Source organism: Pinus tabuliformis, chromosome 7, assembly GCF_031772625.1.
Source record: "Pinus tabuliformis cultivar Carrire ecotype Pingquan chromosome 7, CPIR1, whole genome shotgun sequence".
NCBI classification, from domain to species: domain Eukaryota; kingdom Viridiplantae; phylum Streptophyta; class Pinopsida; order Pinales; family Pinaceae; genus Pinus; species Pinus tabuliformis.
The window spans coordinates 1,819,149,841-1,819,162,420 of record NC_142293.1 but is presented as its reverse complement, the minus strand read 5'-3'; positions in this window follow the sequence as shown (position 1 = coordinate 1,819,162,420).

The following is a 12,580-nucleotide window of genomic DNA, read 5'->3' as shown; positions in this document are numbered from 1 at the left end:
ATTAATAAGCTCAAAGTTAATCTGGGATAGTTACAATTGGTATCATAGCTTAAGTTGCACTACTCTAGCCTTTATGGAAGTTCTATTGGGACTAACAATGGAACTCACATTTGAATGTAAGATGTTGTCATTAAAAGAGTATAATTTGTTGCATTAGTTGGCCTTAGTTAGCCTTTAAAGTACAATAGTTTGAGGTACCATGCATAAAAGGCACACACATAATCTATGTGGTTTTGATTGATAATTGAAGTACAAGGTATACTTGTTAGTCCTTCCAATAATGTACTTAGTTAACTTGGAGCTACAGATAGTTTCAAAGCTCTTGGAATGATGGAGAAACTAAAATTTCCTTTACAAATGTTAGACAAAAATTGGGCAACATAATTGATTCTAACTTAAAGAAGCTATAGATCCTATTATTGAAAGCTATCTAAAAATGAGTTAGCATTCAAACCTCATTTGGAGGGGCTAAGGAATGGTAACCACTATTTATTTTTTAAGACAAAATTTAAAATCTCAGCAAAAATAGGTCCCTTGTATGCATTGTATTACCTCGTAATTTTTCATTTCGTGCTATGAAGTCTTTCAATTAATTGTTATCATTAGCTAATGAACTATATTGTGTTTCTTCCTCAATATTTGTCACCATTAAATGACCATATCCCAATGAAGAGGAAGAACAAATAGAATATGGCAGTCTACATAAATCCATTTCAAAAGGGTTTGACCTATCTTGAAATTCCATTATGATAATGTCCTTTGATCATGTACTCAATAAGTACTTCTTCTAGGGATATTTCGACCCATGGCATCTAGTATCATTATGACCTTTTTGTATCTTGCGTTTCCAAAAACGATTCCTGGCAGATTCTACTTTTTTTATGTAGTTTAAATTTTCTATAGCTTTTTCACTCCCAAATAATGTCTACTCCAAAATGTTGTACCTATCTGATATAGAAGGATGTAAATAGATTAAAATAAATGCCATGATGTTGCATATTCAAATAATGTATAATATTGATGGTTTTTATTTCACAAAATATGAATGTAGCATCTTCAATATTATACTTAAACATATTACAACATAATTATTCAAACTTTGATTTGTTTTTTAGGTGTTTCCTTCAAATTTTGACCTATATATGCATCTAATCCTCATATGTTGGCAGATCTATTATTCAAATGGTAATATTAGAGAAGCCTAACCATCTGCACAATGTTTTTAAGTTAAGTGATCTTTAGAGATTGCACCTCTTTTCTTATTCCAAAGTTATTGGTATTTTCCCTACAAACATGACATGGATTTTTCTTGACATAGATTTATCAATTCTCTGTTTACTTTACAAATGAGACAAATAAACCAATAATGCAATGAAATCATACAAACTTCATGTTTTAAAATCGATTACATATCATCTGTAATTCATGTCATGACATTTTTGCTGACCCTCTGTGGATCGCATAACTCCATTGTTGTGCCAAGTAATCATTTTTACATTTCTTGATATGTATATTAAAATACTAATTGACTCTACTATACAATTAATATAAGATTCGTCATTATTCAATATTCAACCATTCTATTTAAATAAAATATCAAATATAAATGTGCAATTAAAAAAAATATAAATTAAACTGCAACATTTTCCAACCTAAATATCTATTACATACTTTGTATTCTTTTAAACCATTGCTAATATAAATTAATGTATATTTATATTGATATGTAATATAAATTGATGTCATACTTTTGCACCATTTTGCACCAATTGTTAGTGAAAATTGGTATATGTTTAGATTGATGTGTAATATAAATTGATGTCTGTGCGCATTATAGCTATTTAATTTGACGAAGTATGATTATTATTAGGATGAGATGCTTTTAAAGGATGTCTCCCTAAACCACAATCCTAATTTATAAACTGGGACTCTACTATGTAATTTGCGTGATTAATTTTGATTTATCATAGCCGTAGCTGTTATAAATTTGCTCCTATCAACTTGGACGTTGAACGGAAATGCTTCAACGTATTGTCGGCAGGCTACCATTTTTTCGTGTCTAGTTTTCTCGTATGTTTTCTCACTGCTATTGTTGTTCCCTTAAGGTTGCTGTAGTAATTAGCAAATTTTTATATATTATTATTATTATTTTTTATTATATTTAGTCAAACATTAAATTGGTGTATGAAATTTTTTCTTTTTGTTTATGAAATAAGAGATTTATCTCGAGTTGCAATACAATGGACCAATTTTCAATTATTATTATTATGATTATTTATTATTATCTAATTTTAAGGTTACAGCCTAGCCACACACTAAATTGGTGTATGAGACCTTTTTGTTTGTGAGACAAGAGACTCACCTCCAGACACCAAATTGGTGTATGAGACCGCCTTGTTTGTGGGAGACCCACCTCCATACAACCATTTGACTACTAAGTCTGCGAAGCCATACATACTCTATTCCTCTAGTTTTGAACCTGTAACCTCTTAAGAGAAAACACACGCTCTTAACTATTAAACCCACTCAAACTGTACATAAATTAAATTAAATTACTTAACCTAAATTATCAAATAAAATTACTAATTCAGTGCTGTTTTCATTTGACCAATCAGGTTCCTCAGGGTGATAACCGCTGCAGATCATGTTGATCTCAATGGTACCAATCAGCGGCTTCCAGGGATTGTTGTACCCCAGGAGCATGGAGAGATTTCACATCCTGAAGCTGCAGCTGCAGGTCATACTGTTATTGAGCTCTCGAGAAACATTGTTCCCGAAAATAATGGAGAGATTTCACATCCACATGCTGCAGATCATACTGGAACTGAGTCAAATGACCATGGTCATATAAAAACAATATCAACTGTTTACACTGTCCTTCATGGAGTAATTGTCGCTGCTGCATCTTCCATGAGAGGACATGCTGTCTCTTCTGCCGAAAGAAAAACTATGGTCTTTCTCTCAGTGCTGGTCTCCACAGCAGGCATCGCTGCTTTCGTGGTTATATTTTTTCAAGGGTTCACCCATAGAAGAGGCGCCGGCCAGCCACTACTCAGTTCACTGGTTGAGAACTGGCGTTGGATTACAAAAAGAATTGCAATTGTCGTGTTCTTTATCATGTTGTCAGTCTCCATCTGGTTCCTTTGCAACTTGATGCTCAAGTCCCGCCACCAGTAGGCCTTCGTTATTATATCCATATTTCCTTATATATTTTAAACAGATGTTCTACACGATATACTAGAGTTGTTTTCTAGCTTTATTTTTTAAATTTTCTGATGTCTAATTCAATGAAAATTTAGAGGTGAAATTTTGATTTGTGTTATTTAAACTGGTTTTTTGACACTATATGGATTTAATACCTGAAAACTTTTTTGGCACTTGGATTGTCCAGGGATTACCCATCAAGCTTGTAATTTCAATAAATTCCTGCCAGATTTTAGAGAAATATACCAGAAAAACCCACCAGAAAAGCTTCCAAAAAATCGCGCTAAAAACAACTCGTACCATAATAAGTTTATTGTGATAGGTTTGTTTATCATGTTGTCAATCTCCCTCTAGTTCTTCTGCAATTTGATGCTCAAGTCCAACCACAAGTGGATTTCCACAAAGTTTGACACTATTATATCCATATTTTCCTAGATATTTTAACTGATGCTACTATATGTATTTTAATGGACATCTTTATTTAGATGGCTGATTCACAAATTATTTAGCAATCAGATGAACATGGATGCAGTCAAATATTATTCCTATATTTTTGTATATATTTTAAAGGATGTTGTACATGATATACAATGTTATGTATTTTAACAGATATCTTTATCTCAATTGCTAATTCACCAAATATTCAATAAATTAACAACCTAGTTAAAAACATATATATTACATTACAATCTTTAACATTAAACATATTGTTAATGAATATTTACTGGCTCAGGTTTTGTACTTGTTGTGGCTGATGAGTTCTAGATACTTGATTTCTAAATTGTTGATAAGAGATTTTTAAAATAGGTTGATTTCAAAATGGTTGATATGAGATTTTAAATTTTTAATATTAGATTTATTATTATGGTTGAAAAATATGTAGATTTCTAAATTATTGATATGAGATTTTAAGTTTTTAATAGGAGATTTACTTTCGTGCCATCAATCTGAAAGCTTAATCAATCGAGTTTGGGCGAGCGGGTACCAAATGAATTGAAGACCGGTAGGATTTATGTAGTCAAATTATACAATGCGTCCACCACACTCACTCTTTTTCCATTTCTATTTTTAACAAATCTTTCACTTATCGGAAATGTGCTCTTTACATGGTTTTAATTACTATTTTTTACAAATCTTTCACTATTTAGAAATGTCCTTTCTGCATGGTTTTCATTATAAAGGTCACGGGCGGTAGGGGACAGTTTGATTGGCAAGTTTTTGAAAATGAAAATGTTATGACGGTGTGTTATGATCGAAGTGTTAAGGTTGAAATTTTTTATTTAATTTGTAGGCAATCGCACATCGCAAAGGTCCAGGTCTAGAACTTAACATAGACCACTCTTTTATAGCGATGTGATATGAGGTACCAGATCCAATATGTCTCAGCACTCCCGTGTATACGGTTCTCCGATAGTGTATTTGCCCGTATATGCATAGTTTTTCTCGTCAATAGTATTAAAGCATATATACCCAAGTCTTCCATTAGATGCATATATATATGGTTTTTCCAATGGGTAAATACATATATATACATGTCTTGCTTTCGATAGTATGAATGCACACACACACACATATATATATGTTTTTGCCGCCGATACATGAGTTTGTGGCATATACATGTGCTCCCGATAGTGGATCTGCTTCCTTCATTTCTCCGCTAGCTCTGTTTATATCCATTGCTCCCAATGACCCTGTTAATTGCATGCATATAAGTTCTACGATGGCCCTGTTTCTTTGCTTCCTCCATTTGCTCTATGTGCTCCTCTTCTTTGGCATATATATATGACATATACATATATGGCTCCTCTGTAGCTCTATTTTGGCATATATTTGAGTTATGCTCCGCTTGGCTTCGTCTATTCCTCTTGACTCCGTCTGTTCTTCTTAGCTCCATTTGCGCCTCGAATATTGCCATATTGACATCAATGACAATCTGTGTCCAACAATCTCCCCCTTTGCTATTGATGGCAATATCTTCTGCTCTCCCCCTTTGAGATCGATGGCAAAGGAATGCATACGGATTCCCCCTGTCAAATTGCTCCCCTTGTCCTGTTACATCCTTATGAATGAATTTGAGTGATGATGAAGAAATAACCCCCATATTTTGACGCAAATGCTCGAATGCTTCTCAAGGGAGAGGGTTTTTGAAAATATCAGCTATATGCTCCTTAGTAATAATATATTCCAGGACGATGTTTAGTTCAGCTACTTGTTCACGGAGGAAATGATACTTGATTGGTATGTGTTTGGTTCTTGGCTGCATTACTGGATCTTTACTAAGACTGATAGCACTTGTGTTGTCACAATAGATAGTAATTGGTTGATCAGTACATATGTCGATATCTTTTAGAGCTTCCTTAATCCATAATATCTAAGTACAATAGTCTGCTGCAACAATATATTCGGCTTCGGCTGTGGATAATGATATGGATGATTGTTTTTTGCTGAGCCAGGATACTAAACAGTCTCCTAGGAAGAATGCATTTCCACTAGTACTTTTCCGATCATCTATACTTCCAGCCCAATCAGCATCAGTTTATGCAGTTACAGTCAGTGTTGAGCTCTTTGGGTACCAAAGCCTGAAATCAGAAGTTCCTTTCAGGTATCTGAGAATTATTTTTACAGCTAATAAGTGGGATTGTTTGGGAGCAGATTGAAATCGTCCCACCATTCCTACTGCCTGCATTATGTCTGGTCTTGTAGCTGTTAATTATAGAAGGGCTCCAATCATTGACTTGTAATGAGTTGCATCTACTAGAGGGGAGTCATCATCTTTGCTTAGTTTGTAGTTTGTGGTCATAAGTGTGCTCATGGGTGCACAGTCCTCCATTCCATATTTTTTGAGCATGTCTTTTAGATATTTGGTTTGAGATATACACAATCCTGCTCTGGTTTGAAATACTTGAAGTCCAAGGAAGTGGGACAGCTCTCCTATCATTGACATCTCAAACTCTTTTGACATGCTTTGAGAAAATTCATGGCTCATTTCATCATTATTACTAACAAAAATCAGATCATCAACATAAAAAAGAGCAACTAGGAACTTACCTTCATCTATCTTTATGTATAGACTACTTCCAACCACTCCCTTTTTGAAGCCTTGTTGTTGTAGGTAGTGATCCAATCTTGCATACCAAGCTCTAGGAGCTTGTTTCAACCCATATAAAGCCTTTTTCAACTTATAGACTAAGTGCTTTCTTGCTGTTAGATCAAAACCTTCTGGCTGCTCCATGTAGACTTCTTCCTTGAGTTCCCCATTTAGAAATGTTGATTTCACGTCCATTTGATAGATTTTGAATCCTTTTGAGCAAGAAAATGCCAAGAACATCTTGATAGCTTCCATACGGGCCACTGGTGCAAATGTCTCTTCAAAGTCAATTCCTTCAATTTGTGAATAGCCTTTGCAGACAAGTCTTGCCTTGTTTCTGATAACCTTTCCTTCCTCATTCATTTTATTTTTGAACACCCATTTGGTTCCTATTATGTTGTTGTCCTTTGGACGAGGTATCAGCTCCCATGTCTTGTTCTTCTCAATTTGGGACATTTCTTCTTCCATGGCTTTTACCCAATGAGGATCTTTACTTTCTTCTGCAAATGTTTCTGGTTCTATCATAGATAGAAGGGCAATGACTTTTCTCTTGGGTGTGATTGTTATCCTTCTTCGGGTCTGTACACCTTCATCTCTATCACCAATGATCTGCTCTTCTGAATGATATCTTTGAATATACTTCATCTTTGAAGGGGTGTTAGGTGGTTCTCTTCCCTCTTCTTCTTCTTCTTCCTCATCTATTTCTTCTTCTTTAGGTTCTTCTTCTTCAATGAGAAAGTCATCTTCATGTTCTTCAATTTCCTTTTCTGGAAGATCTTCATCAACCTTTACATCAATGCTTTCCACTATTTTCTTTAGTCGATAATTGTAGCACTTGTAATCTTTGCTCCATGTAGAGTATCCAAGAAATATCCCTTCATCAACCCGAGAATCAAACTTTCCTAGTGAGCCATCATTTATTTCTATGAAGCACTTGCTTCCAAATATCTTGAAGTATTTCACCGAAGCAGGTGTTCCCTTCCATAGCTCATAAGGAGTTTTTTCACAATTTGGTCTTAATTGAGTTTGATTCAATGTATAGACAATTGTCCCTATTGCTTCTCTCCAGAATCTAGGCTGTAAGTCTGCTGTTAATAGCATTGTTCTTGCCATTTCTTGGACTGTTCGATTTCTTATTTCAACTACCCCATTTTGCTGAGGTGTTCTCGTAGTAGAGAATTCCCTTTTAATTCCATGAATATCACAGAACTCACTAAATTCGTTTGATGTGAATTCTCCCCCTCGGTCTATTCTGAGGCATTTATTTTTTGAATCTTTTTCATTTTCTACAAGGGCTTTTAGATTCTTAAAACACTCAAAAGTTTCAGATTTATACTTTATAAAATATATCCATATCATTCTAATAGAATCATCAACAAATGACACAAAGTACCTTTCTCCTTGGAGTTCCTGATTTCTAGTTGGCCCACACACATCAAGCATGGATGATCTCCAAGGGCTTCGATGTAGAGAGCTCCTTTGTCTTGTGGCTAATTCTGGTCTACTTTCCATGTTGACATGGACCACACACTCCTTGATTTGGTTTCAACAGCCTTGGGATGTCTCGTATAGCTTTGATCTTGCTGATATTGATCAAATTTTCGAAGATTGTATGTCCAAGTCACTTGTGCCACAACCAACTCTCATCTGTCTGACTCAAGTAGCATTTATTTTCTTGAATCTTGTTTAGAATGTAAATATTGTCTGGTGTTCTCACCCCTTTTGCCACAAGTTCCCCTGAGGTAGAGTTCCTTATTTCACAGTCTTTGGTGCTGAAGACAACCTTATGTCCTTAATCATAGATTTGGTTGACACTCAGGAGGTTGTGTTTGAGTCCGTCAACTAGCAGAGCATCTTGAGCTTTTCCTTTTCCATTGATCAGAGTAACTGTTCCTTTTCCTGCAATTCTGTCAGATCCGCTTCCAAAGGACACATTCCCTTCCTTTTTGCTCAGTGAGACAAACTTCCTTCTGTCTCCTATCATGTGTCTGGAGCACCCATTGTCCACAAGCCAATGGTTTCCATTATTTTGAGAATATAGAGCCAAGCTGCATTTATCCATTGCTGGAGTTCTTGCTACTCGTCTTTCTTCCTTTGAGTGGGCAGTTTTGTTCATAGTGTCCATTACTGTAGCAGAAAGAGAAAATCAGATCAAATTTGGTTAAGGGATCAAATGAATTGAAGGTTTTGATTTTTCCTTGCCTTTTAGGGGCATATGAGTTGATTATTCGGTCCTTTAGCTTTGTCTTTTCACTTCTATGAGCCATACAATGTCTGTCTTGATGACCGAAGTTTTTACAGTGAAAAAAGTGTCTACGAAAGATGGTTTTGTACCTGTTGAAGCAACCACAGTTTGAGTCGATTTCCTTCTTGGGAATTACTCCTCCCTCGTTCTTTGGATTTGCGATGGGCGCTTGGTGGAGTACATGTTTGTATTTGCTGTAGTGTCCATGATTCGACTCCACATTCTTCTTTGGAGTAATTTTCTCTTCATTCTTGGGATCTGGGATGCACTTTTGATAACATACTTTTTCATCTTTTGGATTGCAGGAAAGTGCATCGGCATAGCCTTTCACACTATTCTTAGTGCTTGAGGATTCTCCTTTGAAACCTATTCCAAACTTGTCATGTTGAGGTTTTTGATTTTTCATAATAGTCTAAAGTATTTGAGAGCTTTTACAACCCTTTTTAATTTGCTCCAACTCCTTTCTTAAAGACACTATTTCGGCCTCACGTTCTTCACAAGTCTCTTCTTTTTCTTTAAGCTTTGGTTCCAAGAGATCTTCTTTCCTTCTTATTTCCTCGTTTTCCACTTTGAGAGAAATGCTTTTTTTCCGTAGTTTCTCATTTTCTTCAATGGCGCTTATTAACAGTTCATCTACATTTCCTTCGAGCCCTGATTCATCATCATCTGCGAGTGCCATAAATAATGTTTCTTGGCTTTCATCATGATCACTTTTCTCTTCTTATTTCTTTTTGATGACCATAAACTCATCCTCATCAGACTCATCATGCTTGGAGAAGAATTTTTTCTTATTGAACCCTTTCTTTTTGTGTGTCATTCTTTTAGAGTTTCCTTCATCATCACTGTCATGTTTATGAGGACATTTTTTTGCACAATGACCTATTTTACCACATTTAAAATAGATAAGAGGATACTTGCCTTTAAGCTTAGATCCTCTCTTCAGTTTTTGTACAAATTTAGCCAATTCGGATTCCACATCTGACTCATCACTACAGTCATTCATTTCTTTCCCCTTCTTTGACTTTGAGGCCTTGAATGTTGCATCTTTGGAGCTTGGGTCACCTTTCTTCATTTCATAGGCAGTGAGAATTCCATGGAGTTCATCCATTTTGAGGGTATCTAGATCCTTTGCTTCTTCTATAGCACTTATTTTGGAGTCAACTCTGTCTAGAAGAGACCTTAATACCTTTTGAACAATGGTACTTTCTTCAATTTTTTCGTCTAATCCTTTCACGGAATTTACCACTTCAGCTACTCGGAGGAGGTATGCTGCAATATCTTCTTCATCTTCAATCCTCAGGCTTTCAAATTGTCTTCTGTGAGTTTGAATCTTTTCCTTTTTGACTTTTGAGTCTCCATCGTACAAGCCAACTAGGTTCTCCTACATTTATTTGGCAGAGGTACAGTGCATGACTTTTGTAAACTCAGAATTAGTGACTCTACTAGTGATGGAGTTCAATGCCTTTGCATTTGTGATGTAGGCTTTCCTCTCATCTAGATCTGTTCGAAGAGTGGAAGTCATTTGGTATTCATTTCCAACAAAATGCCAGACTTTAGGTCCAAGGGACATTAAGTATTAGGTCATTCTTTTCTTCCAGAAACCAAAGTTAGTGCCATCGAACAAAAGAGGTCTTACTGATGCTTCATGATTTCTCATCATGGTTGCGGATCCTTCTTCAAGTTGTTATGCTAGTATGAAGAAGCCTACTCTGATACCAATTGTTGGAAATACTAGGGGGGGTGAATCAATATTTTTTTTTCTTAATTTTTCTAGTGATTACCAAAAGCATATATAGATATGTATATGTATACACAGAACACAGAAATCAATAGTTGGAATTAATGCTTTTATTAAAACTCAAGACAGTGCAATGAAATAAATACAATATAAGTATATATCTGATTGTGAATAGTTGCCAAGCTTCAACTTAGACTTCAATGAGGCTCCAACCTCCAGAGCACCAACTCTGTTTTGCAGTGGTTCTGCACTTAGGAGCATCTACCCCCAATGACTTCAGTCATGTTCAGTTCTGAGGCTCCAACCTCTTGGGGTTCAACCCAACCTTGGTATATATTGGTATGCTGCTACACTCTGTTTAGCTAAGGTTCTCTCACTCCTACTCTCCTACCTCTGCTACTTCTACTACCTCTATAGCCTCTGTTGCTTTTGCTGCCTCACACTCTGGTTCTTCACCAACACACCAGCGACTGTAGTTCTCTATTTTTACTGGTTTTATTCATTCCCCATGCCTCTGTCTCTTCGTTTCTACTTACAACCACTTCTTTGTCTTCCTCCTCGGTCGATGTGGCTTCCTCTGTGTTGTGCAAGTTTACCGACTCTCTGAAAACATGTAGATTTATTTGATAGGTCCAAAACTCCACAGAGAACACATCTTCCGGGTTACGACTGTAACAACTCTCCTTTGACACTGATTGTGGGCATGCACAGAGTATTGCCTTTGGTTTAAACGGAGGCGTTATGCCCCAATCACACTCTTTGTCGCTCTGATACACCCTCCTGAATCATTGGACCAGTTATGGACTAGTTATCATAGGCCTTTCAGCCTAAGAACCCTGCGTAGGCCAAAAACAAGATTACACAAGAAAACACAGGAAAAATAGTGGAAATTACTGAAGGGCGGACTTTAGGGTGTGTTAAACCCGTGTTTATTTCTACATTGGGTCCGTGATTAAATCGCAATCGGCAATTCGTGACTCCCAGGGATCCTTTATATTTTGGACCCATAACTCTACCGATGGTCGATGGCCGATCCTCCATTGCTCTGATGAACCAGATGCGATATGGTATTAGACCATGGTTTATATGCCTGTCGGGTCCATAGCCTTATTGCAATCGGTGCTTTCATGCAGCAAGGCTTCATGGCTTGCGATTTGCGACGGATGCGATGAAGGTTAAGTCATATTGTAATGTAGCAGCGGGTCTGCATGCATTCATTGCAATCGGGGGTTGGGTATGTATCGCAATCAGGGGTTGCCCTTGGTGGAGGTCCGATGCGATATCGCTATCGGCGATCACACATCGCAAAGGTCTAGGTCTAGACCTTAATGTAGACCACTCCTTTATAGCGATGCGATGTGACGTACCAGACCCGATATGTCTTAGTGCTCCCGTGTATAAGGTTTCAAGTCCGTAATTCGCCTCTGATAGTGTATTTGCTCGTATATGCATAGTTTTGCCCGCCGATAGTATTAAAGCATATATACCCAAGTCTTTCTGCCTCCATTTGTGTTAGATGCATATACATATGGTTTTTCTGATGGGTAAATACATATATATACACATCGTGCCTTTGATAGTATGAATGCACACACATATATATATATATATATATATATATATATATATATGTTTTTGCCGCAGATACATGAGTTTGTGGCATATACATGTGCTCCCGATAGTGGAATATGCCCTATCTGCTTCCTTCATTTTTCCACTGGCTCTGTTTGCATCCATTGCTCCTCTGATGGCTCCCGATGACCCTATTAGTTGCATGCATATAAGCTCTTCGATGGCCCTGTTTCTCTGCTTCCTCCGTTTGCTCTTTGTGCTCCTCTTCTTTGTCATATATATATGATATATACATATATGGCTCCTCTGTAGCTTGATTTTGGCATATATTTGAGTTCTGCTCTACTTGGCTTCGTCTACTCCTCTTGGCTCTGTTTGCTCCTCGAATATTGCCATATTGACATCAATGATAATCTGTGTCCAATAGAGGAAAAGTTAGAAAATTCTCGAAGAGCATTTCACTATGATTTTAGACATTATCTCATTCAAGGAATGAAAATGACTACTGCTAAAACAAAATTTATATTCTGTTTCCATCATTGGAGAGACCATATGACTTTTTGCGTTGAATAGTTATCAAGAAAATTGGTCCACTCCAATGGAAAATATGAAAAGTATATTGATGATCATTAGATACATCTCATTTCTATAACTTCTTTTGGGAAGTGCTAGATAAAGTGTTTCATCAAGTTTGGATGTAAAAATATAACAAAATTTAATCATATCTTATGTA